This window comes from Elaeis guineensis, chromosome 5 (assembly GCF_000442705.2).
Source record: "Elaeis guineensis isolate ETL-2024a chromosome 5, EG11, whole genome shotgun sequence".
Taxonomy (NCBI): domain Eukaryota; kingdom Viridiplantae; phylum Streptophyta; class Magnoliopsida; order Arecales; family Arecaceae; genus Elaeis; species Elaeis guineensis.
Genome location: NC_025997.2, coordinates 19,072,207 through 19,096,659, shown reverse-complemented (window position 1 = coordinate 19,096,659; position 24,453 = coordinate 19,072,207). Strand labels below are relative to the sequence as shown.

Below are 24,453 nucleotides of genomic sequence, written 5' to 3'. Positions count from 1 at the left end.
GGCTTCTATGCGATGTGAAACAAGCTCAAATCCCTTGTGGCTGCTGCATATGGCATTTTTGCCTCAGTTTCTACCTCTAATGAGGTTTCTTGAGTAATATAGGACTCTATTTCTTGGGTTCTCCTACCCTCCCTTAATGAGCTTTTGGTAGGAGACTAAGATGCAGGCACGACATCATAGTGATTTCCATAAGGCCCAATTGCTGCCGCTGTTTTAACAAATGGATACTACTCTTTAAGTCTCGTCTTTGATCCTCTTGTTTCCCTTTGAAGTAGGACCTTTTGGGCTTTCTTATTGATTATGTTTTGATATTTTTTTTATTATTTATTATCTTTATATCTTCTTATTTTTTTTTCTACGATACCTTTTTATCATAATTCTATAAATTTTTTCGCCATTTTACCTGAATAAATTTCTAATGAGTAGTCGGGTTCACCACTACTCTCTTTTTACTCAAAGGAGAAAAAGGAGGTTAGATATGTTTATCTTTTAATTATATGACATGATTTTTTTTTTATAAAAAGATAAAAGTCAAAACATGTGAATTGACGTATCACCACTTCGAAGAATTTAGTTTTGAACTTTCTGCCGCCTCTTTAAGTTGCAAATGACAAAAAAATATACGTTGCAGATGACTCCAAGTTGGAAAACAATGCAAGAATCTAATTATTCATGTAATCTACTGCCTGATTATATAGTCTCAAATATCTAGAACTTATTTGGACTAAATTTTTCTTATTCAAATCTTAGCCATTTTAATTGGTTAAAATTGCTCAAAAGGCCCTATTTTATTCTTTTTATTTTTTTCAGAAAAAACCTTAAATTCCATTAAGGGTGGCAAAATTTTGATTTTTATGCTATTTTCATTAAAAAATGGATATAGCGTGAATTAGTAATTGTTTATCTAACCTAGACTACCACCAGATAAAATTGCTAGAGATTGAAAAATGAGGCTCGACATGGGTTTATATTTGGACAAGTCAATTTGGTTTAGACCCAAAATTAGTCGAAGGAATGCACGACCAAAACCCATTTTATTCAGGATAAAAATGTGCGATTAATAGGGCAGGACAAAAAATTGCCACCTCTGAAGCTTTTGTTAGAAACCATAGAAGATCACGAATCTTGTTTGCATCATCACCCTCCAAACTACCGTACGAGCTTTGACCTGAAAAAGGCCAGGAGGTAAGCACAAGGATGGCAAGTCTTCAATTCGGCGCATTGGACTTGGTCACAAAAGGCGCTTAGATTAGCCATTATACACGTAAATAAAGATCTCTATAGTTTTTTAATTTGTCTGTCACCTGGGACAAATTTCTCCACTACTTAGATAACTATCCATAAATTATGTTTCAAATCATGTAATTATAATACTATATTTTTATTAAACAATAGAAGACGACACCCACAATGGATTCATCGTGGTGACCTTTTCCTCAGTATTGCATTTATAGTGTCTTTAAAAACACAAAACATATTCTTACGAAAAAAAAAAACACAGAACATATGGGGTTTATCAGCTACATACCATCTCTGGTGCGAGCATCAATCGGACCTATCAATTATTTGAAAAATTGTCAACCTATAAAAAAAAGGTGGACTCAGACGGGACTAAGCAAACTTCTTGTCATCATGCAGCAATGTTGAATAAATTAGTTGATTAAATCAAATAAAACTGCTAGGTAAGCAACTTCCAACAACAATTTTAAAAATCTGATCGCATTTCAGGAAGTATCAAGACAACCGCTGGTTGTGACTTGTGAGCTTAATCTCGGCGCTGCCCTCTTCCTAGACTTATGCTGTAGAAATATCGGCCCTTTTGGAATTTCTAAAAAATATTTTAGTTTCGGAGCTGATAGAGAAATTATTGCAGGGACCATGCTCAGGTAGATCAGCGCAGATTTCGAACCCCATGCACGGGTGGATAACGCGCAAGAATTCGTGAGTTAATGTGGCGTGTTATTCACCGTGGGATTTGGATGGCCTATTGGAAGTGGCTGAGGGCCCCACCTGTCAGCGCAGATAGCACGTGCCCAACAACTTACAGGGGCGCTATTACTGTTTTCTTTCCTTTCATTTGGAAATCTAATTGTATTAATTGTTCAGGTAGTTGAGCCATCTCATCCTGCAACTCTTCCCGCATCTCTTTAGCCCCGTCAACAATCAAACCAGTCAAATTACCATCGTCCACATAATGACACCAAATCTCTCTCTCCTATTAAAAGAAGATCATGTCTGTTCCCTCTTAAACAGGTAGTCAGAAGAAAGGTATAGAAAAGAAAAAGAGATAAGGACCTCAATCACTCTCTTACCAGCCTTGTGAGGGAGGGCAATCCAATTGCCACCAGTCCCATATTTCTCTATGAACTCCTTAAGCTTGGAGTCCTCCTTAGGAGACCAAGGACCCTTCTTCACGTTGGCCTTGTCACAACATGGAGCCCTCCCCATCTCTCTCGGCTACCCACTCCAACAAATTAATCTCTCTTCACTCCTCTCCTTTTGTCAAGGTTCCTTTTATTATGCTAGTATGTCATGTCATATATGTGAAAGAGATTTGCTAGTATATTTTTCTTTTTCTTTTGAAAGGTCTAAAATTAGACCCTCCTGCTTAAAGTTTACTTAGTATTTTATTCTTCTTTTATTTTAAGAGATCATCTTCATATTACTAAGAAGTTTGTATCTGTTTCGATATTTATCCTCGTAAATTTTATTTTTTTATAAATATTATTTTTTTTGATATTTATAAAAAAATTATTGTATATAGTTTTCAGGGAATACATAACGATAACAGTATCAGTGGATAGTAGTTATGGATAAAAGTTGGATTGATTTGTGAGAAAGGACTTCACCTACATACATTGAGGGGGTCAATAAATTTTTAGACTTTACATATGTTAATCAGACAGATGATGCAAAGATTTATTGTCCGTGTAAGAAGTGTAAAAATTATTTTCTTGAGAACCAACATGTAGTGAAACAACATATTATTACAAAAGATTTCTTGACGATATATAAGATTTGGACTTATCATGGAGAGACGTACTATCCTACTAGATCTAACCAAGACTGTGGAAGTAGAGATTTTTTTGATACGGAAGATGATATGGTTGGAATGATACAAGAGGCAACTGAAATCTTAATGTCAAATGACAATATGGAATTTAATCATTTAATGGAGAATGAGGGTCACGAGGGGTCTAATCAAGAAATAAAAGATTTTTTTAGACTTCTTGAAGATGCAGAACGTCCACTTTATCCAAATTGCATGAAATTCACCTCACTGTCATTTATTGTTCGATTACTGCATTTGAAAGTGCTAAGTAGATGGATAGATAAGTCATTTACATTGTTACTAGAATTGTTGAATGATGCATTTCCAGAAGGAGTATGCTTGCCAAATTCATATTATCAAGCAAACAAAATCACCACGGATTTGGGTTTCACTTATAAGACATGGGATGCATGTCCCAATAATTGCATGTTGTTTAGAGGCAAAGATGAAGGACATGATAAATGTCAAATATGTCAGAGCTCTAGATACAAATAATTTACAGAAGATTCAAATGATGATACTACTAAGAATAATCAGATTGCTGCAAAACAAGTGCGGTACTTTCTATTGAAGCTGAGGTTGCAGAAGTTCTTTATGTCGTCAAAAACTGCCGAGTTAATGAGATGGCATGAGGAGGAACGAATAAAAGATAGTGTTCAAAGACATCCTGCAGACTCAATTGCTTGGAGAACTTTTGATGAATGAAATCTATCTTTTGCTGTAGATTGTCGAAATATTAGACTTGGTTTAGCAGCTGATGAATTTAATCCATTTAGATCAATGTCTATAGCTCATAGCACTTGGCCTGTTGTTCTAATACCATATAATTTATCACCGTGGATGTCTATGAAACAACCTTTCTTTATTCTTTCTGTGTTTATTGATGGACCAAAAAGACCGGGCAATAAGATTGATATTTATCTACAACCATTGATTGAAGAACTAAATGAATTATGGGAGAGAGGGGTACTTACGTATGATGCATCAAAAAAAGAGATGTTTCAACATCATGCTGCATTATTATGGACAATCAATGATTTTTCTGCATATGCAAATTTGTCTGGATGGAGTACAAAAGGTGAACTTGCATGTCCTTCTTGTTACAATCAAACAGAATCAACATGGTTGTCACATGGTAGAAAATTTTGTTATAGAGGGCATCGACGGTTCTTATCGAATACCCATAGATTTCGAAGAGATAGAATATCTTTTAATGGTCAAGGAGAATACAGAAGGAAGCCTGTTAAATTATCATGTTGTAATATACTAAATCAATTGAATGGAGTGCTCACAGAATATAAAAAGAATGACCTCGTAAAGAGAAAAATTGAAGAAAATCAAAAAGGCACTTCAGGTGGAAAAAAGTCTGGATAGAAAAAGAGGAGTATATTTTTTGATTTACCATATTGGGAGCATAATTTGATTCGGCATAATCTTGATGTCATGCACATTGAGAAGAATGTATGTGACAATATACTTTGGACAATATTGGGGGTTATTGGAAAATTCAAGGATAATTTAAATTCTTGATATGATATGCAATAAATGGGTATAAGAAAAGCATTACATCCATAACAATGAGTGTCTGGTAAGGCTTATTTGCCTCCAGCTTGTTTTACAATGTCCAAAGATGACAAAGATATCTTCCTAAAAGTGCTAAAAAATGTCAGAGTTCCAGATGGTTATGCATCTAATATCAGTCGCTGCGTACATTTAAAGGAACATAGTATTTGAGGATTAAAAAGTCATGACAATCATATTTTGATGCAATAGTTACTTCCTGTAGCTGTACGCAAAGCATTAGCTAAGGATGTGGTTGAGGCATTGATTGAGTTAACAAATTTCTTTAGACAATTATGCTCAAAGGTGAACAAGATGGCTGACCTAGAGTATATTCAAGATCGTATTGCTTTAACACTTTGCCAGCTTGAGAAGATCTTTCCACCTTCATTTTTTGATATAATGAAGTATTTACCTATACATTTAGCAGAAGAGGCACTCATTGCTGGAGCAGTGCAATTTAGGTGGATGTATCCTATTGAAAGATAATATTATTTATATAAAATGAAGCACGTCATACTCTTTCGATTTCAATTTATTGTTATATAAATTTTATTTAATTTATATCTATATAGGTATCTACTTATGCTCAAACTTTATGTGTGTAATCGAGCTCATCCGGAAGGCTCAATTGCCAAAGGATACTTGATGGAAGAGTGTATGAATTTTTGTTCAAGATATTTACAGGATGTTGAAACTAGATCAAATCGATCGATTCAGAATAATGATGATGGAAATAATTCAGGTCGTCCCATTGGAAAGGGAGCCAAAATATATATTGATGAAGTCATATGGGAGCAAGCTCATCGTTATGTGTTGCAAAATATTGACACTATAACTCCTATTTGAATGTAAGTTTTATAATCAACTTGTAAGATATACTAACAAATTTATACTTATTCAAAGTATTGTTTATAATATTTATAAGAAGCACATTGAATATTTAAGAAGACAAATCCCTCATTCATCAGATGATCAAATTGAAAAGATCCATATATCAACTTTTCACACATGGTTGATGGAGCATGTAAGTAATCATATTTAATTTTTATAACAATTCTAATTCAAAACTTTTATTTATCATTTAATTTTTATATAATTTGAAAGTTTAAAATATTATATTGAATATAGGTAAGAATATCTGAAATTCAGTACTCAGATGAAATTTAGCATTTTGCTAGAGGTCCAGACCAATTTGTATGACGTTATGGTGGATATATCATCAACGACTTTCGATTTCGCAAACTTAATAAGAATAACAAGAGAACTACTCAAAGCCATGAATTGTTGTCAAGGCGCATACAAGTATTGGAGATATAACCTATTATGGAAGATTGATAGATATTATCAAGATTCGATATACCAATGATATGCAATTTGTGCTATTTAAATGTGATTGGATTGATGATATCAAAGGGAAGAAGATAGATGAGTTTAAGATGACACTTGTCAATTTTAATCATCTTTTATATAATGACAATGATGTTTCAAATGAACCATTCATTCTAGCAAGTCAAGCAGAATAAGTATGCTATATTCCAGATCCTATAGAATCAGGATGGAGTGTTGTTCTCAAGATGACAGTTAGAGATTTATTTGATATGTATTCAAAAGATGGTTCAAATAATGTTAAATCAGTACCTCAAGCAGAGCCTTTTAACGAGCAACATTTAGATGAGACAATATATACTCGTGATGATGATGTTCATTGGGTGAGAGAAGGTGTAGATGGAACAACTGTAGATGATATGAGATCCATCGAAGATGATGTTGAGATGGATGAAGACGAATGACCATTGTTAATTATGAAAATTTGTATGTAAGTTATTATTATTCATTGTTAGTTAAATTCTGTATATTTACTTTTTGTTAGTTATTATTGTTCATTTGTTAGTTAAGATGAAGATGATGCTTACTTTTTATATTTTACATATAGGATGGCTCCAAAGAGGAGACGTGGTGTATCCATGTTGGATAGATTACAGGCTTATTCATCATCTCAGTCCAATCATGATGAGTCACAGCAACAATCATTTTCAGCATATAATACTCAGCCACATAGACAGCAATCAGAGACCACATTATATCAGCCACAGTCATCAGATGTTGCAGGTAAAATCACTTATTCTACTTATGTAAAGTTAAAATTATTGTACTATCTTATCTGATTATTGTATTTGGATACTAATTAGATATTTCGAGTCAGTCAACTTCTAGACGAAGAGGTCGAGGTACGGCTCACGGTATTGAGTTTTGGGGCATGGGTCAGAAAGTTTCTTTGGTATTTGATGCTCATATGCAACCTTGTGGATCCAATGCAAGTAAGTTCAAGAGTCAATTAGGGGTAATAGCGAAAAATGGACATATGTCCCATTGACATATGCATCTTGGACAGAAATACCCCAATATATTCTAGACCACATTTGGAAAGAGGTGCAGGTAAAATATATTTATAATTTTATTTTATAATTATGTATTTATTGTAGATTATATTTGGAAGGAGTGCGAAATAAGTACTCTTGTCCTTTATATTCATATATTTTATATGATACTAATTTTGTTAAATTTTAATTTTGTAGGATAACACAGATGCCCCTAGTGAATATAAAAAAAATTGTTTAAGGTCGGTTGGTGAGATGTGGAGGAATTGGAAGTCTTATATCAAGCGTCGTTACTATGATGAGCACCAAGGGAAAGAAAATCTTATCTCTAGACCTCCTCCGCATGTGAAAACTGATCAGTGGGAGATACTTGTTTGTTATTGGGGAAAGAAGATATCCAGGTACTTATTCTTTTGTGATAGTTTCTTTTTATATAATAAAACTATATATTATATTTTTAATTACATTAATAACTTTTGTAGGCACAGTGTGCACGAAACAAAAATAACAGGAAGATGTTGGGAGGCTTGCATAAGACAGGGAGAACTTCATTTTCTGTTATTAGAGCAAATGTATATTTAAAATATTATAAGTTTATACTAAATATAACTTTAGTATAAATTTTTATATATATTTGGATTATTTATGTTAATAAATGGAAGTAGAGGGATTAGAAACAGATCGACTAAGCGTGTTTATTAGAACACGTACTTCAAAGCAGGGTGTCATCGATGCGGATGCACAAGAGTGTATAGTAAGTACATAATTTAAATTTTCGTTACATATAGTATATTTTATATATTAATGTCAATATTATAATTTTTTATTACAGGAAGAGATGAAACGACAACTTGAGGAGGTACCTGAGGATGAGTGCACACCAGAACTAAAAGATCGTATCTTTGTGGAGGTGATGGGAGAAGATGGACATGGACGGATGCGTACTTGGAGTTCGAGCATGACAAAGCGATGTTTGTATCAGCAATCTAATCAGGCACCATCAGAGGAGACCATTAGGAGGATTCGAGATGAGCTTCGAACTGAGTTTGATGAAAAGATTTCCTACTTGGAGACACAACTCCATCAGATGCGTGCTCAGATGGTGAGTGGATCTTTTGCGCATAGCCCAGTAGGTACTCCTCGTTCGGTGCCATCCAGTAGTGGGCAGGTATGATTTATTTATTTAGTTAGATTTATATTATATATTAATTGATTATTATTTATAATTAATTTTATATCTTTTAACTTTTTATAATATATAGGTTCCAGATGCATCTAGTGCTCACCAAACACATGCATCGGAAAATGAGAGATTCACTCAGGTGCCTGATGAGGTTTGTGATGATATTCTTGTTGTCCAGATTCTCTTTTCTTTCTGTATGATGGTATTAAATTATTTCTGCAGACTGGCAAACGGATACATACGCATACATATAACTTATTAGATTCATTTGTATTCATCCAGTGTGAAGGGGCCTTTCACCTTGGTGGATAGCTTGGTTACAATGGACGTGATGACAATTAATCTTGGGCCTTTTTGTAGCTGAAGTCATTTTGTGCTACCATTACCTACTATTTGTTATCTTCCATCAGCAAAACTATCCTCTTGACTCCATTGGCCATCAAAAGTGACGGGAGGTCTATCATAACCCCACATTTGTGGCTCTTTTTATCAATATATAGATAAAAACAGAGACCAATTGTGCGGTGAATTTTGGTTATGTTGATTTACCTTAGTATGATATTCCAGTGTGGCCTTTGTTTTGTTTTGTCTGTTTGTTTCTTTTTAATTTTATTTTTTTAGGGCTTAGGATTCATAGATCGCCAGATTAAAGTTTGGTTTCAAACTGTACTTCTAATTTATTGGTCGATGTTTTGGGTCTTTTGATTGTTGACTTGGATTGATGTGAAGATTGGATCTCCAAAGTAATTTCTATCTGTTACGAGGGCTATGATTTTTGGAAAGCCTTTGCTTGGCCTGTGGCAGTATATAAGCTACAGTTACAGTTTGTCTTAAAATTTTCAGTTGGTAGATCAACTAGTATGTCTTTATTAATTTAAATTTTACCTCAAAATTTAATTCTACTTTTGTTCATCATTGCTGCCCTTTTTATAAAACCTAAGATGCAGGTTCATTTCCAAATAGGAATCATATAGCAATTATGTCAAATTATAATTTCAGTATAGTTGTTGGTAATTTGCTGAGAAATCCCTGCTGATTGGCTGGATTTATCTTTTTCCATAGTTCACAATACCTGTCCTTTTTACAGGATATAGTCTCAGGTTCAATCAAGTGAAATGCCTTTGTCTAGCTCTACCATATGCAGAAAAGCCAAGCATCTGCACCTTTTATCGATTTTCTTTTATTCTATTTTGACAGTTGTGTGATTGAAATGTCACAATAGTAAGGTTTTATAGTGCAACCATTGTTCTATCAACACTCCAAAGCAGTTCAGATAACTATCAACACCATTCTTAAACTGAAAAAGTATGCATAACAGTAAGGTTTTATAGTGCTACCGACTTTGGTGTCAGCAAGGGGTACAAGATGATACTCGAATAGTTGTAGCCATTTTAATGAGGAAGATAATAAAAACTGAAATGTTATGCATGATTGGTAGCTTCAAGCTGGCTGCTAGTTTTAAAGTAAATCTGACCATTGTGTAGTATAAAAAACAATAATTTCTTGTATTAGACCTTTGTGCCAACAATATGAACATGTTCATATTGTTGGCACATCCTTTGGTGCAGGAAGTTGGAAATTGTAAGTGGATTCCATTGTAACTTTTGTTCTAAAAAATTTATTTTTGTTGGTGATCTCATTTTATATTTTTTTTGTAATAATTTATTAAATTAATATATATTGTTTATTTATTTTCAAGTTTAGGTACAAGTCCATGAAGATGAAGCAAGCGAATTTCTTGTTCTGTTTTGTTTTTTATTGTATTTTGGATAATGGATATGTACTTGAATACTTATGTTATGTTTGAGAAAATCTGGATGAATTTTTAATATTGGATAATGCATTTCAAGTTATTTTTGGTTGAATGGATTTATTTTCAATATTTGAGTATTATGCTTTATTTTCTTTCTAATTGATAAGCAGGTGTATCAATAATGGTTACAAGTTCATAGGCACATTTATATAAAAAGAATAAAAAAATAAATATAATTAATAAAAATATAATTTATATTTTTTACGATAGTATTTGCTATCGTAAATAATGTATCGAAGATAATAAAAAAAGTTTTTTGCTATCACTATTTGCGACGGTAAAGTGCTGTAAAGAAAAAAAAAATTTTGCTACCACTATTTGTGACGGCAAAATGCTGTAAAAAATATTTTTTTTTTTGCTACCACCATTTACGACAGTAGATTGCTATAATAAAAAAAATTTTACTACCACTATTTGCGACGGCTATAGTTGTCGTAAAAATAAAATATTTATTTACGACGGCAAAATACGGTGGCAAAAAGTTATTTGCAACGGTATCTTCTATCGCAAATAAATGTCACAAATACATCTTATATGACGCTTTTTTATGATGCAAGCATTTACCGTCGTAAAAAGTTGTCGCAAAAATTTTTTGCGACGGTATTCCATCGTCGCGAAGTTTTTACTGCGGTCGAAACGACGACAGTTAAAATACCGTCGCAAGACCGTCGCAAATACGCTTTTGCGACGGTAAGTCATTATTAGCAACGGCAAAATACCGTCGTAAAAAATATATTTTTCTGTAGTGTGAGGTTAGGGGTACTCTTAGCTTTTCGGACTTAAAATCTTATCTTATCTTATCTCAGGGGCCGCAAGTTACAAGATGGACCATATGTGGCCCAAAAATACAAATCCCAATCAATAGAAAAGCTTTGTTTACCATGTAGTCCATGGGGAGGCTGTGAATCCTACTCTAGTTATTTGTTAGATAGTATCTTATTCTTATTTTTATTTCAAAGAAAAAAATGGAAACTCTCGATCCTCCAAAATTTTTTCACAACTTTCTTTCACATGTTCAAATCTATTGGTGCTGATTTTGAATCTGATTCTAGTCACGAACTAAATATATTGAAGAACATAACCAATCAGATTTTTATTCTAATTTATTTTAATTTCAATTTTAATTTCAATTTTGGTTGTAGATCAAAAACATCTTCAAATTTTAAATAATATTAAATATAAAATAATTATGATTGGAAAAGAGTTTTAAATTTTTTAATTTATGTGTTGTTGGGTATAAAATACCCCCCGGCCAAAGTTTATAAAAGACCGACCCTTCCAGAGCTTCTCCGGCTTCCGACCTTATGTGGCGTCACCCTGAACCCCCCCGACCGTTCGAGCTTCCGGACTTCTCCAACAATGAGCTTCTCCATCCATCTACCGTGCCGCTCCAAAGGCTCTCTAGGCCTCACTGTCAGCCGACCTTCTACAGTGATCAACTGTTCTCCGAACTCCTTTCGGACTTCGTCAATATCTGAGCTTCTTCGACAACGAGGTTTCTACAGTAATTGGACTCCATCCGAGTTTCTACGGCGGTCGACCGCCTTCAGGATTCTTACCGGGCTCCTGTGAGAATCGAACTTCTACTACGAGCGGTCTGCTCCGAACTCTTACAGCGAGCGGTCTGCTCCAAACTTTTACTACGAGCGGTCTACTCCGAACTCCTACAGCGGGCGGTCTATTTCAGATCTCTACTGTAAGCAAATTCCATTCGAGCCCCTACTGTAAACACATTTCTTCCGAACTTCCATTATAGGTAGACTTCAGTCGAGCTTCTTCGTAGTCGGATCCCAAACGAGCTTCTACAGCGGGACAGGACCCACCGGCCAGATCGCTACTTCGAGCTCCCACGACAATCGATCTTCGATCGAGCTTCTACAATAAGCAGTCTCCTTTCAGTCTTCTGCAAGAACCAGACCTCGACCGAACTTCCATAGCGGATGGATATCGGACGAGCTTCTACGACGGACAGACTCCGACAGCTAGATTCTTACAACGATCGATCGCCCTCGACGTCTGCCGAACCTCCCCAACGCCATCCGAGATCCATCGCCGGCCGACCCTCCGCCAGATCCTTCATGAAACCGAACTTCTCCGGTGGATCATCTTCAGACGAGCTTCCACATCAGGCGAATCCTAGACGAACTTCTCTGGCAATCAGACTCCTACCGAGCTTCATCAATGGAAAGTCTCCATCCGAGCTTCTACAGTAGATGACTCCCATCTGTAGTATCAGCGCCTAAGGTATCCGACAACAGTAGACTCGTCAGTAGCTTCGGAGACATTCGAGCTTCTCCCAATTGACGGGATAGAGAGCCATTCCGCTCCCTCAGATGTCCCAACCGAGCTCCAGCCAACAGATCCGAACTCTCTGGCAAGTCACGACAATGGCCACTACCCTGCTCCACTCTCTGCAATGGATTCCACGTGGCTCCACTACTCTCTGGCAAGTCGCGACAACGGACACCACTCTACTCTCTATAACAAACTCTACGTGGCCCTGAGCGACCCCTGACGCCACTACTCTCCGTAACAAACTCCGGACGGCTCTGAACAGCCCACTACCAGGCGGTTACAGACGTCGCTGTCAATTAGTTACGCACTCTGTCTATAAAAAGGGACCTCCAGATATATTTTTCTCTAAGCTAAAAAACTCTATCCCAACACTATGCTAAAATTTTACTCGAGCACTCCATTTCTGTTGAAGTAGAGTACTGACTTGAGCGTCGGAGGGTCTTGCCGGAGCACCCCCAACTCCGGATTAGACTTTCCTTGCAGGTCCCGGTGGTGGCCACGGTCATCTTGACTCCAGCAACTCCGGCTTCGACAAAAATTCTGCACCAACAGAATTAAAAGACCGATCCTTCCAGGGCTTCTCCGACTTCTGACCTTGTGTGGCGTCACCCTAAACCCCCCCGACCGTCCGAGCTTCCGGACTTCTCCGACAATGAGCTTCCCCATCCATCTATCATACCGCTCCAAAGGCTCTCTAGGCCTCACTGTCAACCGACCTTCTACAGTGATCAACTGTTCTCCGAACTCCTTCCGGACTTCGTCAATATCCGAGCTTCTTCGACAACGAGGTTTCTACAGTAATCGGACTCGATCCGAGTTTCTACGATGGTCGACCACCTTCAAGATTCTTACCGAGCTCCTGTGAGAGCCGAACTTCTACTACGAGCGGTCTACTCCGAACTCCTACAGCGAGCGGTTTGCTCCGAACTCCTACAATGAGCGGTCTGCTTCGAACTTTCACTACGAGCGGTCTACTCCGAACTCCTACAGCGGACGGTCTACTCCAGATCTCTACTGTAAGCAAATTCCATTCGAGCCCCTACTGTAAACATTTTCTTCCAAACTTCCATTACAGGTAGACTTCAGCTGAGCTTCTTCGTAGCCGGATCCCAGACGAGCTTCTACAGCAGGACAGGACCCATCGATTAGATCGCTACTCCGAGCTCCCACGATAATCGATCTTCGATCAAGCTTCTACAATAAGCGATCTCCTTTCAGCCTTCTGCAAGAACCAGACCTCGACCGAACTTTCATAGCGAATGGATATCGGACGAGCTTCTACGACAGACGGACTCCGACAGCTGGATTCTTACAACGATCGATCACCTCCGACGTCTGTCGAACCTCCCCAACGCCATTCGAGGTCCATCGCCGGCCGACCCTCCACCAGATCCTTCATGAAACCGAACTTCTTCGACGGATCATCTTCAGACGAGCTTCCACATCAAGCAAATCTCAGACGGACTTCTCTAGCAATCGGACTCCTACCGGGCTTCACCAACTGAAAGTCTCCATCCGAGCTTCTACAGCAGATGACTCCCACTGTAGTATCAGCGCCTAAGGTATCCGACAACAGTAGACTCATCAGCAGCTTTGAAAACATCCGACCTTCTCTCAGATCAACAGGATAGAGAGCCATTCCACTCCCTCAGATGTCCCAACCGAGCTCCAGTCGACAGATCCGAACTCTCTGGCAAGTCACGACATTGGCCACTACCCTGCTCCACTCTCTGCAATGGATTCTGTGTGGCTCCGCTACTCTCTGGCAAGTCGCGATAATGGACACCACTCTACTCTCTGTAACAAACTCCATATGGCCCTGAGCGATCTCTGACGCCACTACTCCCCGTAATAAACTTCAGGCGGCTCTGAATAGCCCACTACCAGACGGTTACAGACGTTGCTGTCAATTAGTTACACACTCTGTCTATAAAAAGGGACCCCCAGATATATTTTTCTCTAAGCTAAAAAACTCTATCCCAAAATTCTACTAAAATTTTCACTCGAGCACTCCATTTCTATTGAAGCAGAGTACTGACTTGAGCATCGGAGGATCTTGCCGGAGCACCTCCAACTCCGATTTAGACTTTCCTTGCAGGTCCCGACAGCGGCCGCGATCATCTCGACTCCAGCAACTCCGGCTTCGGCGAAATTCTGCACCAACATAATTGACGCTAGAAGGAGGATGCGTGTCTTCGCAATACCCTTGTTCTTGAAGGAGTGCTCAACGGGATTGCCTCCAGTCATCTTCTCCGACATCCTCCTCTCCTTCCCCTACTAGATCTTCACCTGATGCCTCCTCGAAAGGCATCCACCAGATGATCCACGGCCTCCACAGTCAGATCTCAGGTTCCGACCTCGCCTTCAGTTTTCCAGGCTCCTCCTCCTCCTCCGACAATGACGGTCGATATGGAGCAGTTCGACCTGCTAGTTCAGCAGGTCAAAGGCCTCACCGAAGCAGTGTAGGCCATGCAGCAGTAGCAGCAATAGCCACAGGTGTCAGTACGGTTGGTGTTGCTCCTAGATTGATTTTGATGATTACAAAGCAGATTGAAGGGATACAAATAATTTTAAATTGAACTAGTCCTTATGCTCTTCAGGGGCAAAATCATAATTTTACTAAAATCCTAATTTGACAGTATCATTTGGTAGAACAAATGATTAGTAATCTATTGGTGAAAATTTCATTGTGTTTGGACTTATATTTTTGAAGTTATGAAGGTTTGAAGTGCATGAGTCGACTCATGAGTCAACTCATGGCACTATAAGCTGATTGGTACGCAAAAATTCTACTTGGCACGCTAGTTTTCTGGCTTGGCACGACCTGTGAGTCGACTCATGAGTCGACCCACAAGGCATGAGTCGACTCATGAGTCGACCCCTGCTGATTTGAGCCAAGAATTTCCAGAAACTCATTCTCTGGTCTTTGCAACAGAAGTCGACTCATGAGTCGACTCCTGAAGCATGAGTCGACTCATGAGTCGACCCCTGCGACGGAAAATATCAGCAATGGCTATTTTTTTGCCCATTTTAATTGCCTTTTATGCTTCCTAAAATTGCTCTAACGGCTCTTTATCTGCCTAAATTATTTTCTCTTGTTTCTTATTGCTATAAAATGTTTCAAATGGTGAAAGAAATTGCAGATCAAAAAGGAGAGATCAAACCTATATACAAAAGGATCCAAAATCTACACGAGAAAGTCAGAGATCAACGAAATACCCAAAAGAAAAGGAGAGAGGATCCACAATATACAAGAGAGATTGTGAAAGAGAAAAGCAAGAGCATTCAAAGAGAGATTTTTCAAGCCTATTGTTTCAACCTTGATCAAGAGATCTTTCAAAGCCTTCAAGAAGTCTTCAATCAAAAATCATCCTCTTCTCAAGCATTCATTCAAGCGTTCATCCACCTTGAGAAAATCCAAAAAAAGTTTCTTCATTTGAGTAAAGTATTTTTATTGTTATATTCGCTCATTTAAGGAGCTGTTATTGTATTAATTTGTGCTCTAAATTTTCTTACTCTTTGTGAGTATTTGTTCTTATTTTTGGAGGATTTCCAAAACAAGGAAAGGTTGATCCGAACTTGAAATCGGAGTGTTTTGGGTTAGCTTGTACCCAAAAAACAAGTAGACTAGCTTGAGATAGCTAGTGTCGGAGTTTCCGATGTTTGTGTTCGGGTTGAATACAAGTATAGTGGATTGAAATTCTCAAGTAGGAGCTTGGAGAGTGGATGTAGGTGCAAGGTTGGCACCGAACCACTATAAATCCTTGTGTTTGTGGTGTGCTTTCTTGTTTCTCTTTATTTCTTTATTATATCCTTGCATTCTTGCTTTAGGTAATTAATCTTGAATTAAAGTCTTTGTTCTCATTCATCATAAGTAATTAATTAAGCCTAAAATTTTTAGAAACCCAATTCACCCCCCCCCTCTTGGGTTGCATAGCTGGGCAACAAGTGGTATCAGAGCACGGAGCTCTAGCCCTTCTTTGATCTAACAATCATAGAGCCAAAGATCTATGGTAACCCATGTCGGTACTTCTCTAGCCGAGGGGCAATCTACAAACCGACCTCCACTTTTTAATGGGTCTAATTACACCTATTGGAAAGCTCGGATGAAGATATTCATACAAGCACTCGACTATGATATGTGGAGTATTATAGTGAACGGTCCTCACACACCCACCAAGATTATAGATGGTGAGGAGTCAACCAAACTCGAGAAAGAATGGGATGAGGTGGATAAAAAATTGGCACAATTAAATGCCAAAGCTATGAATGTTCTTTATTGTGCACTAGATGCAAATGAATTTAATCGCATTTCTACTTGTGCATCTGCTAAAGAAATATTGGATAGGTTAGAAGTAACCCATGAGGGAACAAATCAAGTAAAAGAGACTAAAATAAACATGCTAGTGCATAAATATGAATTGTTCAAAATAGAGCATGATGAGTCCATAACTGCAATGTTTACTCGTTTTACTGATATAATTAATGGTTTGAAGAGTCTTGGCAAATCTTATACTAACAGTGAACTAGTAAGGAAGATTCTCAGGTCATTACCAAGAACTTGGGAAGCCAAGGTGACTGCCATCCAAGAAGCAAAGGACTTGAACACTCTACCTCTAGAAGAGCTTCTTGGATCCTTGATGACTCATGAACTCAGCATGAAGCAACATCAAGAGGATGAAGTCAAAAAGAAAAGAACCATTGCCCTCAAATCCACAACTTCGCCTGATTATGAAACGGATGACACTGAAAATGAAGAACAGGATGAAGAGATGGCACTCATCACCCGAAAATTTAAGAAGTTTCTAAGAAAAAGGAAACAGGGGATGAGAAAGAAGTTCACAAAAGGGGAACAAAGCAAAGAAAAGAGAAAGATCAACCCCTTATATGCTACGAGTGCAAGAAGCCGGGACATTTCAGATCCGAATGTCCACAACTGAAGAAAGGTCCCAAAAAGTTCAAAAAGAAAGCAATGATGGCGACTTGGAGTGCGAGTGATGACTCAAGCTCCGACGAGGAAACCTCAACAGAACAAGCCAACCTGTGCCTGATGGCACACGAAAATGAGGTAACTTCTGAATCCACTAGTGAATTTACTTTTGAAGAATTGCATGAAGCATTCTATGATTCAATTGATGAATTAAAGAAACTAGGGAAGAAAAACAAAGAACTGAAATTGGAAAATCAGTCCTTAGTGAAACAAGCTGAAAACCTTTCAATTGAAAAATCTACCTTGATTAAAAAAATCAAAGCTTAAAGAATGAAATTAACAAGCTGAAACCTATAGTAGATAAGTTCACCTTAAGTTCAAATAAATTAGATATGATTCTAGATAATCAAAAAGCTGTATATGATAAGGCTGGACTTGGGTATAACCCCTTGAAGAAACAAAAACTTCTGAAGAATATTTATGTAAATTATTCAAGTAACAAGTCTACAAATATCACTTGTTTCAAATATGGTAGAATAGGACATAAATCATACACATGCCTCAAATCTGTAAACACAACTATAAAGAAAATATGGGTTCCAAAAGGAACCATTTTGACTAACCTAAAAGGACCCAAGAAAGCTTGGGTACCTAAGACAGAAACTTGACCTTTGCTTGCAGGTGTGTCTAGCATCCCAAGGAGGAAATAGGAAATGGTATCTTGACAGTGGATGCTCGAGACACATGACTGGTGATGAATCACAATTCATCACGCTTGATACTAAGGATGGAGGGATGGTCACCTTTGGAGATAATGGCAAAGGAAAGATCATCGGGATAGATAACATTGGTATCACTACCTCCAAATACATTGAAAATGTTTTGTTAGTTAAAGGTTTAAAGCATAACTTACTTAGCATTAGTCAATTTTGTGATAAAGAGTATAAAGTTGTTTTTGAATCATCTGTTTGCATTGTGACTAGTCCTATTAACGATGGAATTAAATTTATAGGACATAGGCATGGCAATGTTTATATGGTAGATTTGAATGATTTAGCCAAATTAGACATGCAATGCCTAGTATCCTTAAATGCAAAAGCTAATGAGACTAGTTGGCTGTGGCATCGTAGACTTGCACATATTAGCATGCATTCTCTTTCAAAATTAATTAAAAAGGAATTAGTTCTTGGTTTGCCAAAATTGAATTTTAAAAAGGATAGAATTTGTAATGCATGCCAATTAGGTAAACAAACTAGAGTTTCATTTAAATCCAAAAATACTGTTTCAACTTCTAGACCCTTAGAGCTCTTACATATGGACTTATTTGGACCAACTAGAACCACTAGTCTAGGAGGAAAACGATATGGCTTTGTAATTATAGATGATTACTCTCGTTTTACTTGGATTTTCTTTTTGGCACACAAAAATGAAACTTTTCATACTTTCACTAAATTTCATCGAAAAGTCACTAATGAAAAAGGGTTTTCAATTCAAAATATTAGAAGTGATCATGGAACTGAATTTGAAAATCAAGAATTTGAAAATTTTTGTGATGAAAATGGAATTGGTCATAACTTCTCTGCTCCCAGGACACCCCAACAGAATGGGGTAGTTGAAAGGAAAAACAGAACCTTAGAAGAAATGGCCCGTACCATGCTTTGTGAAAGCAACCTTCCAAGATATTTTTGGGCGGAAGCAATTAACACAGCATGTTACATTTTAAATCATGCTTTAATTAGATAATTTTTAAAGAAAACCCCCTATGAACTTTGGAAAGGAAGAAAACCAAATATTGCATATTTTCATATTTTTGGTTGCCGATGTTTTGTATTAAATAATGACAAAGAAAAACTTGGTAAATTTGATGCAAAATCAGATGAAGCAATCTTTCTAGGTTACTCCTCCACTAGTAAAGCATTTAGAATTTTCAACAAAAGAACTTTAGTAGTTGAGGAGTCCATACATGTTGTTTTTGATGAATCTAACAATCTTCCTTCAAGGAAGAATGAGGATGTTGATGATGCAGATCCACTAATAGAAGGTATGAAGGAAATCACTCTGAAAGATTCAGCAACTCCAGAAGACAAGGATCAAGAAGACGAACAAAATGAGAGAGGTGAAAGAATTCAAGAACAACCTCAAGGTACAAATGACCTACCCAAGGAATGGAGGTATGTTCACAACCATCCTAAGGAGTTAATTATTGGTGATCCTATGCATGGGGTAAAAATCCGTTCTTCACTTAGAGATGTAGTTAATCATTGTGCTTTTGTATCTCATCTTGAACCTAAAACTTTTGAAGAAGCTGAAAATGATTATAACTGGATTAATGCTATGCAAAAGGAACTTAATCAATTTGAAAGAAATAATGTTTGGACCTTAGTTTCAAGACCTAAAGATTATTCAATAATTGGCACAAAATGGGTCTTTAGAAACAAATTAGATGAGCATGGAAATGTAATTAGAAATAAAGCAAGACTGGTTGCTAAGGGATATAATCAAGAAGAAGGAATTGATTTTGATGAAACCTTTACACCTGTTGCTAGATTAGAAGCTATTAGACTTCTACTTGCATATGCTTGCTTTATGAAATTCAAATTATTTCAAATGGATGTTAAAAGTGTATTTTTAAATGGATATATTACTGAAGAAGTATATGTAGAACAACCTCCTGGATTTGAAAATCATGCTTTTCCTAATCATGTCTTTAGATTAAATAAAGCTTTATATGGATTAAAACAAGCACCTAGAGCATGGTATGATAGGCTAAGCAAATTTCTACTAAATAATGGTTTTTCAAAAGGTAATGTAGATACAACCCTCTTTATTAAAAGAAATCAAAATGATATGCTAGTTATACAAATTTATGTTGATGACATAATTTTTGGGTCTACTAATGAATCCCTTTGTCAAGACTTTGCTAAGCTTATGCAGGGGGAGTTCGAGATGAGCATGATGGGAGAACTCACCTTCTTCCTCGGACTTCAAATCAAAAAATCAAAAGAGGGAATCTCCATCACCCAAAGCAAGTACACCAAGGAACTACTCAAAAGATTTGGAATGGAGAACTGCAAACCAATTGGCACACCAATGAATCCCTCAAGTAAGCTTGATAAGGATGATGAAGGTAAATGTGTAGACTTAAAATACTATAGAGGTATGATTGGCTCATTATTATATTTAACTGCAAGTAGGCCTGATATCATGTTTAGTGTTTGTTTATGTGCTAGATATCAATCTAATCCTAAAGAATCTCATTTGAATGCTGTTAAAAGAATCCTTAGATACTTAAATGGTACTCAAACTCTAGGGTTATGGTACTCTAAGGACTCACAAATTGATTTATTAGGATATTCAGATGCTGATTTTGCTGGATGTAAATTAGATAGAAAAAGCACAAGTGGAACTTGCCAATTTCTTGGAGTTAACCTAATCTCATGGTTTAGCAAGAAACAAAATTCGGTGGCACTGTCTACGGCTGAGGCCGAATACATTACAGCCGGAAGTTGTTGTGCTCAAATCTTGTGGATTAAGCAACAACTCGAAGACTTTGGAATCAAACTTAATGAAACACCAATAAGATGTGATAACACAAGTGCCATAAATCTATCTAAAAATCCAATTCAACACTCAAATCCAAACATATTGAAATAAGACATCATTTTATAAGAAAACATGTTCAAAACAAAAATGTAATTCTTGAATATGTTTGCACTGAAATCAATTAGCTGATATCTTTACAAAGGCCCTTAGTGAGGATAGATTCTGTGAAATTAGGAGAAATCTAAGAATTCTAGATCCATATGCCTGAATTTTTCTCAATTCCAAAGAATTGATGTCAAAAACTATTAGAGCTCAATTTCCAACATCTATCCTGATCCCAAAAGCTCAAGTTTATCATTCTAAAAACTTATCATTGAGCAAAACTCTTCTCCCAAAATTTCAAATTTTTCTGGAATTTATTCATATTTTTTCTGATTTTCTGAACTTCATGAGTCGACCCCCATGAGTCGACTCAATGGCAAACTTGTAAATCCCACCAACTTCCATCGGGTTCATTGTTTTTATAAGGACCCTGTTTGTGAGACGACTCATCTTCTCATCGTCCTCCTTCCAAAAGCCGACTTCTCCAATTCTTTTGCTCCAAATCCAAGGATCCAATTCGAAGCATTCTCCCTCCTCCTCTCCACCAAAAATTGCCACCTTAGAAAGGGATTTTTTGTGCTTTCTCGCATTGTTTGGCGCGGTTGGAACGTGCCCTAGCACTTCACCGATCTTCACAAATCCACTTCTTTTCTCCACCAAAATTCCTCTTTACTCTTGTGATCCCTCCTCCACTCATTCACGTTCCTCCAAGTCTTCTTGTCTGCTACTATATTGAATATGGCTCCGAAGATGAAACTTTCCCAAAGAAGAAAGTCAATCCGTGAGCCTGAAGAAATTGTCCGAAAGAAAAGGCATGCTCAGTCTTCACTGCTCCCACTCCAGTTCAGTATCTGCTCAAGGTCCCTCTCAATCCTCCATAAGCCCCAGTGTGAATCCTCTTTCTGATAGAAAAGTAGAAACCGGAAAAAATATAGATTTTCGGTTCTTTGAGAAAGTGGGCTTTACTTTTGCTACCAAATTAAAAACCAAGGATGGGATTTCTACTGCTCCCTTAAGGAAGTCACCTATGTTGACCTAGTTAGAGAATTCTACCAGAACCTACATTATGGAAATGGGTCAGTGACTTCAACAGTCAAGGGAATTGATATCTGCTTGGATTCTAGTATATTGGGAGAAATATTACATTGCCTAGTGAAGGTTATTCTACATGGAACTCCCAGTAAAAGAAGAGGGGATCAGAATTATTTAGGAGAAACTTATTCAGGAGTTTAAAAAATTGGAAGCAAAGATTTTGTCCATTGAGATGAAGATCCTACATCAGATGGTTACGAAGCTCTTCTTTCCTAGGAGTGGTAGGCATGATCTACTTCAGCAGAGATGTTGTATCATGTTTCATGTCATCACTCAGACCCCCCTGAACCTTCCTGCACTTATGATAGAGGCCATGAGAGAAACTTTGAACAGATCCAAGGCACACTTGCCTTATGGTATGGCCCTTACTAGAGTATTTAGGAGGTTTGGAGTTAGCTGTGAGGGGGAGGCACCTACCAAGCTATCTCATGTGGACACTTTCAACCAACACAGCCTGCACAGAATGGGAATTACAAAGACTGATGGTGGTTGGATCAAGGGTTCTGAAGAAAGAACTGAGGATAGAGCTGAAACAAGAGCTGAAGACAGAACTGAAGGCAGAGTAGAAGAAGAAGGTCCATCTTCTCCTGTACATGACTTCAGGGCAGCATCACCAGATACCCAGTTCATTCCTTATACAGAGGCTGGCCCTTCAGAGTTTATTAGGATGCCCACACCAGTATATCAGCCAGAGACCAGAGCACATCATCAGAGTTCAGACTGGCTGACGATCAGATCGAGCATATATCACAGCGTGTGGCCTATTTTTATCTTGTCAGTGGAGTAGTACTACTTTTGCACCGGGAGCCACTTCTTCTGATCAGACCATTACTCCCCACATCTCCACTGTGATTCAGATGATGTCAGATCAGTCCATCCAGATCCAGCAGCTTGAGGACACAGTCTGGAGACTGACTGGCAGAGTTCTAGACTTGCAGGGGCAAGTCCTTGCTTTGGCCCATCCCAAGCCACAGGAGTCTACTATTGAGGTCACAGACCTCACTGCAGAGGTTGGAAGGCTCAGAGGAGCACTAGAGGGAGGATATGAGTTACTGAGGAAAGAGATACGAGGATCGAGTGAGCATGCTACCACTCAGTTCACTGCTCTACTTCAATCTGTTTTCAGAGCATTGAACGTACTTGATTCCATCAGACTCATCCTTTCTGTTCAGTCCTTAGCATCTCAGCGTACTCAGCCATCCAGTTCATCTCGCTCTCCTGCTCGTGCCAGAGGCAGACGGGGTAGAGGACGCACTTCTGATCCATCAGCTTCTCATACCATATCTGATGACTCCGATCCTTGACTTGTCTTGATCATTACTAGACCCTAAGTGTTAGTGTCTTGTCTAGGATCTGTATCTGGGGGCCATGTATTGACAATTAGCTGGTTGATTTTTATAATATGAACTATGTATTGAAATAATTATGACTTTAATGGAATCATCTTTTACTTATATTTCTACCTTTTGTAATGATGTTGATCATATTTTGGTTATATATATTCTCCTTGTTGAAATATTGTCTTCTCTTTGTTGTTGTTTGCTGTTAATAATTGCTGTATTAAGGGGGAGCAAACATCTATAATTAACTCTAAAGGGGAAGAAATTAAAGAATTTTTTTAAAAGGAGAAGTTAACCATGTTTGATGATGTCAAAAAGGGAGAGAAATAATTAAACAAAAATTAAAGAGAAATTTGGTATCAGACAGAAATTAAACAAAAAGCCATCCATCAAAAGCAAAACCATAAATTATGAGCAATTAAAGAAAAAGCAATCAAAACCACAAATTATGAGAAATTAATGAATGAATTGAAAATTTAAAGAACAATATCAAAAATACAATGCTAAGTACAATGCAAATAAGTAACTTTTAAATTACTTCTTTATATATGCTCTGATTTACATTAAAAATTTAAATATGCTCTGATATACTTCAAAATTACAACTTGCTCTGATACATCTTAAGAAATTTATCTTACCCTGATACATCTTAAAATTTTTTTAACTTGCTCTGATACATTATAAAATTTTGCTCTGATACATTATAAAATTTGCTCTGATACATTATAAAATTTTCTCTGATACATTGTAAAATTTTTCTGATAACTTTGTAAAATTATTTTTCTTGCTCTGATAAATTGTAAAATTTATATTTCTCTTGCTTTGATACATCTTAAACTCAAAATGATCTAATACAGTTTCCAAATCAACTCTTAAACATGCTTTGGCACACATAATTATTTTTTTTGTATCAAAAAGCAATTAAAGCACATAAGTATTTTTTTGCTCTGATGCTAAAACTAAAATCAAATGAGAATGAAATTTTCAAAATACAGCTTAATCTGATAACAAAAACAAGTTTTTCGCTCTAACACCAAAATCACATAATCCAATGAGCATATCATCAAATCCTTAAGCAAATGGATAAATTATTTTTGTATATGACCATTTATATTACATGCCAAAAGAATCATACTCTTTTCAAGCATATACACCTATAATG

At 37.0% G+C, this 24,453-nt stretch overlaps 1 long non-coding RNA gene across 1 annotated transcript; it reads left to right on the top strand.

Moving 5' to 3' along the window:
* Positions 1-8,257: 8,257 nt before the first annotated feature.
* On the top strand, positions 8,258-8,541 carry LOC109505657 (uncharacterized). The gene is made up of 2 exons (XR_012141266.1): positions 8,258-8,327; positions 8,459-8,541. It is a non-coding gene; the product is annotated as an uncharacterized lncRNA (long non-coding RNA).
* Positions 8,542-24,453: the final 15,912 nt, after the last annotated feature.